Below are 6,227 nucleotides of genomic sequence, written 5' to 3' on the forward strand. Positions count from 1 at the left end.
GGGAGGAAGAATTGTCCTCCCAGTATTATCTCCTAATTGGTTATCCAATACAAAGGGATCAGTCCTGAAACCACATACTCACAAATAAAAATCATCTCCTAATTGGTTATCCAATACAAAGGGATCAATCCTGAAACCACATACTCACACACACACACACACACACACACACACAAAAACCAGACTCAGCAGGTTATAGTTATACACCTTTGTATGTGTGTGTGAGAGAGAGACAATAATAATAAAAGAAAAGTTGGGGAAATATTTCTATCATCAGAAACTTGTAAATTACAGGCAAATATTTACACACAGTCATTATATGTATTAACAACCAAACTGTGATCAATCAGATTTATGAGTCTTAAAAATCTGCATTTACTTATCCCACTGCCAGGGGACCCTCAAACAGAGCAAGCTACACAACTGTCTCCCACATGCAGAGGGCCTAGTTTGGTCCCATGCAAGCTCCACATCTGTCAGTCTAGTGTTCATGAGTTCCCACAAGCTTGGTTCAGTTTTCTCTCTAGATTTCCCCATCATGATCTTGATGTCCTTTGATCATAGAATTCCTCCTCCCTCAGTGACTGGACTTCTGGAGCTGGGCCTGGTACTTGGCTGTGGATCTCTGCATCTGCTTCCATCAGTTACTGGATAAAGGCTCCATTCCTGGTCTTAATATTGTGAAACAGCCGAGAGGCCTTCATGAGTTTGGACCATGGTGCCCCACAGCTGGTGAGATGCACCATTTGGGTAAAGCAGAAGGCAGCATGGCGCTGTGGAAAGTTATTCACAAGGAAGACGTGACATCCACATGAAAAGTTTTATTATTAAAGAGAGAGAAAGACAGAGACGGAGGCAGGGAAAGGTTGGGAGAGAGGGTTGCTTGCTCCTCTGGGGAGAGGGAAGAGAGAGAGAGTGAAGCAGAAGGAGTTTTTTCCTTAAAGGGGACTTTACATAAGATGATGTCAGGATGCTGGATTGGTGCCCAAAGGGCAGGTCAGAATACTAACATCTGGTACAAGCGCTGACTTTTTGGAACCCATTCCCTATAGTGGGATACCTTGCTCAGCCTTGATGCAGAGGGAAGGGGTTTTGTCCTGCCTCACCTGAATGTACCAGGCTTTTTGAACTCCCCATGGGCATCCTTCCCCTTTCACAAGAATGCATGGGAGTTGTGGGGTGGGGAGAGCAGGAGGAAGGATGACAGGGGGGTATATAATATGAAAAAGAAAATTTAAATACATAAAAAACTGTATTTCTTACAGCATCTAGCCATTGTTATTCCTTGACAAGCCACATTATGATGAACAGGTTTGAAAAAGCCAGAACACACCCTGAACAATTATATTTTATTTATATTAGGACTAGAAAATTTAAAATAATAAACAGTTGTTTCATTGAACAAAGTGTTTGATTTTCTTACCATGTATAAGTCTTTGACAGCTGTACTTCATTAAAAACCCTATTCTATTTTATGACTTTTAGTTATGTTGAGAAATCTGTCCACAAAATCCCCATTTCCCTTTCTCAGCCACTAAAGAAGGTTTATTCATAAATATACATCTATTTATCTATAAGCCTCATCAAAGTTTTGTTGGATTTTATTAATCTTGTTATGGTTGGAGAATGATGTAATACTTAACTTTGGGGGCTGCTTGTTAATCTAAATGCTCTTTTCCAGAGACAAAGGGAAAAACAATGGTTATGCTGGTACATACATGCAAAAAATATGCCCATATCCGTAACTCTGATTTGGCTACCTAATGAGAAAGAGAGAAAAACCATAAGGTAGACAACAAACTGGGAGTGAGGTGCAGAGTCTGGGTTACTTCACTTAATACGATGCTTTCCAGATTCATCCATTTTCATGGAAATCTAATTATTTTGACATTTGCACAGCTGAATAAAATACTGGTGCCTTTGGATATATGTTCGGGAGTGGTACCGTAAGATCTTACCAAAGTTATATTTTTAAATATTTGAGAAAACTCCAAATGAATTTGCATAATAGCTGAACTAGCTTACATTCCTACCAGTGGTGAATGAGAGTTCCTCTTTGCCACACCTTTGCAAGTATTTGTTGACACTTTCTTTTTAAGACTTATTTATTTATATGTGTGTATTTTTCTTAAGTATATGTATGATACCTACACTCAATCTTGGTGCACAAAAAGCCCAGAAGATGGTTTTGAATCCTTTAGAACAGGAGTTACAGACAGTTTTTAGAGCCATACAGAATGAATATGGGCAATGTATTAAATGCCCGCTGTATGATACAAAACATATTCTTAGTCAATCAAGCTGATTGATCATGAATGTAAGTATATGAATTTACCAGCCTGTAAGAGTTGTGCTTATTGTAGTCTTTGAATCTGCCCATAGTTGACTAAATGAAGAGGAAACTTACAATGAAGAATATATACAACTAGAGATGATCAGGTTTGTGACAAATATGTTAAATGTAGAAAATTAGACAGTCAGCACTACATTGAAAGATTTCTTACAGCAAAACAGCTTCAGAAATGGATTGTGAACTCTGAAATAAATAGTGGTTGATCATAACAAATGTTCATAAAAGAATTCTAAGTCTGGACACCATATGATCTAATGTGTAATCATACCTATACATGAACTCCTAAAGGCAAGTAAATCAGATGGGACATAAAGATGTCAGAAACCAAGGGGGTCACACATGTTAACATAGTATATATCATTTCACTTTGTTGATTTTTGATAATGAAGAGTAGAAATATTTTGCTTATTGGTTGTATCAAATTAAGTAGCAAAATTACACAGAAATACAATAGCTAGAATTATTCTATCATTGTATTATTAAAACTTTTTCCTTAAAACTTAAAATTCTTTTTACTTAATTATTAATATCTCCTCAGATATAGTTATTGCAATACAATTCACAAAATGTCGACACAAGGTGAATTCTGGAGCTCTAAAACATAGAAAAATAATGTAGATATTTTCAAATCTTCTTTTTTCAAAACAGGTTTTCTCTGTGTAGCCTTGGCTGTCCTTGAACTCACCCTGTAGACCTGGCTGGCTTTGAACTCACAGAGATCCACCTGCCTCTGCCTCCCAAGTGCTGGGATTAAAGTTATATACCACCACTGCCCAGATAGATATTCCCAAATCTTAAAAAAAAATTAATCTAAACAATGACATATCTAAAGTGATCAAAGGCCTGTTTCTATTTATAATAAAATATGTAATCATTTCATCAATGTACTCTTCTGTCTAGAATGTTCCTCAGAGCAGATTTGACATCCCTATTTCTCAGGCTATAAATCAATGGGATCAGCATGAGAACAACAGTAGTATAGAACACAGAGGACACTTTCCCTTGTTCCATTGAGTTTACTGATGATGGCTGTAAGTACATAAATGCAGCAGAACCAAAGAAGATAGCAACAGCAGACATGTGGGAGCTATAGGTGCTGAAGGCTTTGGACCTGCCCTCAGTGGAACGGATGCACAGGATGCTGGCCATAATGAAGATATATGAAGTGAAGATGGTCAAGGTAGGAGTGAGGATGTTTACTGCACTTGGGGTAAGAATAAATAATTCATTGAATTATATGCTGGAGCAACAAAGTTCCAGGAGTGGGAAGAGATCACAAAAGTAGTGGTTAATAACATTGGTCTTGCACAAAATGAGTCTCAACATGAGACCTGTGTGAACGGATGACCCAATAAAACCCAAAGTATAAACACCCACTGTGAGCCAGAAGCAAAGATTATGAGACATGAGGACATTGTAAAGTAAAGGGTTAAGGGCTACAGATGGCAACATAGTGGTCATGTGCCATTCAGCCAACTTGTGATACTTTGCAAAAGCAAAAGGAGAGAAAAAGTAGAGCTGAGTCAGGCATTCAGGGTAGGAGATGATGTTCCTCTCATTCACCAAGTTTTCCAGCATTTTAGGGGTAATGACAGAGGTCAATGAAGGACAGACTGCTGAGGAAATAATACATAGGAGTATGCAGGTGAGAACTAAACTAAATCAGCATGATCATGCCCATATTGCCCACAACTATGATGATGTAGACCTGTAGGAAGAGGAGGAAGAGGGGCAGCAGGAGAGCTTGCTGATTTGAGAGCCCAGCCAGGATGAAGATAGTTACTGTGGAATGATTTCTTGCATTCATTTTCCTGCCAGAATTGTAAAGGGAGAAGGATAATACAGTGGGTACCTAACTATGTGCACATATGTGCAGAAAAACCATGTGGAGGAAATTATTTCACCCCTCCTCAGATTAGGTAACATATTGTACAATCTCTTATTTTGTTGTTGTTATTTCTAGTATTGTTTTTAAAATTTTTATTTCATAATTTAATTTAATTTTACATATCAGCCATGGGTTCCCCTGTCCTCCCCTCTCCCACCCCCATGCCAGCCTTCACCCCAGCCCACCCCCATTCCCATTTCCTCCAGGGTAAAGACTCCCCTGGGGATTCAGCTCAACCTGGTAGATTCAGTCCGTGCAGGTCCAATCCCCTCTTCCCAGGCTGAGCAAAGTGTCACCACAGAAGCCCCAGGTTCTAAATAGCCAGCTCATGCACTAAGGACAGGTCCAGATAACATTCATTGGGTGTCTCCCAAAAAGTTCAAGCTATTCGACTGTCTCACTTATCAAGGGGGCCTGATCCAATTGGGTGCTCCTCAGCTATTGATTCATAGTTAATGTTTGGCTATTTGTCCCTGTGCTTTTTCCAATTTTGGCCTCAACAATTCTTGCTCATACAATCCCTCCTCTTTCTCGACAATTAGACTCCTGGAGCTCCACCTGGGGCCTGGCAGTGGATCTCTGCATCCATTGCCATCAGTTACTGGATGAGAGTTCTAGCATGACAGTTAGGGTGTTTGGTCATCCAAACACCAGACCAGGACAGTTTGTACTCTCTCTCTATCATTGCCAATAGTCTACAGTGGAGGTATCCCTGTGCATTTCGGGGGAACTCTCTAGCACTCTGCCTATTCCTGTTCTCATGTGGTCATCATTTATCATGGTCTGTTATTCCTTGATTTCCCTTTCTGTTCTTGATCTAGCTGGGATATCCCATGCCCCTAAGCTCTCTTTCCCCCGAAACGTGCCCTTCATTACTCTCACCGTCATCCAAGTTGTTCATGTAGATCTCATTCATTTCTCTGTCATTGGGCGATCCCTGTGACTTTCTTGGGGGTCTTGATTTCTAGGTAGCCTCCTGGAGTTGTGAGTAACAGTATAGTCATCTTTGTTTTACATCTAGTATCCTCCCATGAGTGAGTACATACCATGTTTGTCTTTCTGAGTCTGGGTTACCTCATTCAGGATGATTTTTTTCTAGATCCATCCATTTGCCTTCAAACCTCATGTTATCATTGTTTTTCTCTGCTAAGTAGTACTCCATTGTGTATATATACCATATTTTCTTTATCAATTCTTCAGTTGAAGGGCATCTAGGTTGTTTCCAGGTTCTGGCTAATACAAACATAGCTGATACGAACATAGCTGAGCAAATGCCCTTGTGGTATGATTGTGCATTCCTTGGATATATGCCCAAGAGTGCTACAGCTGGGTCTTGGGGGAGATGGATTCCCAATTTTCTAAGGAAGCACCATATTGGTCTCCACAGTGGCTGTACAAGCTTGCATTCCCACCAACAGTGGAGGAGAGTTCCCCTTGCTCCACATCCTCTTCAGCATAAGCTGTCTTCAGTGTTTTTGATCTTAGCCATTCTGACAGGTGTAAGGTGGTATCTCAGTGTTGTTTTGATTTGCATTTCCCAGATAATTAGGGATGTTGAGCAATTCCTTAAATGTCTTTCAGCCATTTGAACTTCCTCTGTGGAGAATTCTCTGTTTAGTTCTATAGCCCATTTCTTAATTGTACTGTTGGGCATTTTGATGTCTAATTTCTTGAGTTCTTTATATATTCTGGATATCAGCCCTCTGTCAGATGTGGGGTTGGTGAAGACCTTTTCCCATTCTGTAGGCTGTCTCTTTGTCTTGTTGACCATGTCCTTTGCTCAAAAAAAGCTTCTCAGTTTCAACAGGTCTCATTGATTGATTGTTTCTCTCAGTGTGTGTGCTACTGGTGTGATATTTAGAAAGTGATCTCCTGTGCCAATGCATTCAAGAGTACTTCCTACTTTCTCTTCTATCTGGTTCAGAGTAACTGGATTTATGTTGAGGTCTTTGTTCCACTTGGACTTAAGTTTTGTGCACAGTGACA

At 39.8% G+C, this 6,227-nt stretch overlaps 1 pseudogene; it reads right to left on the reverse strand.

Annotated features, from left to right (window-relative positions):
* Positions 1 to 3,232: 3,232 nt before the first annotated feature.
* On the reverse strand, positions 3,233 to 4,160 carry LOC118587551 (annotated as a pseudogene).
* Positions 4,161 to 6,227: the final 2,067 nt, after the last annotated feature.

This window comes from Onychomys torridus, chromosome 7, assembly GCF_903995425.1.
Source record: "Onychomys torridus chromosome 7, mOncTor1.1, whole genome shotgun sequence".
Taxonomy (NCBI): domain Eukaryota; kingdom Metazoa; phylum Chordata; class Mammalia; order Rodentia; family Cricetidae; genus Onychomys; species Onychomys torridus.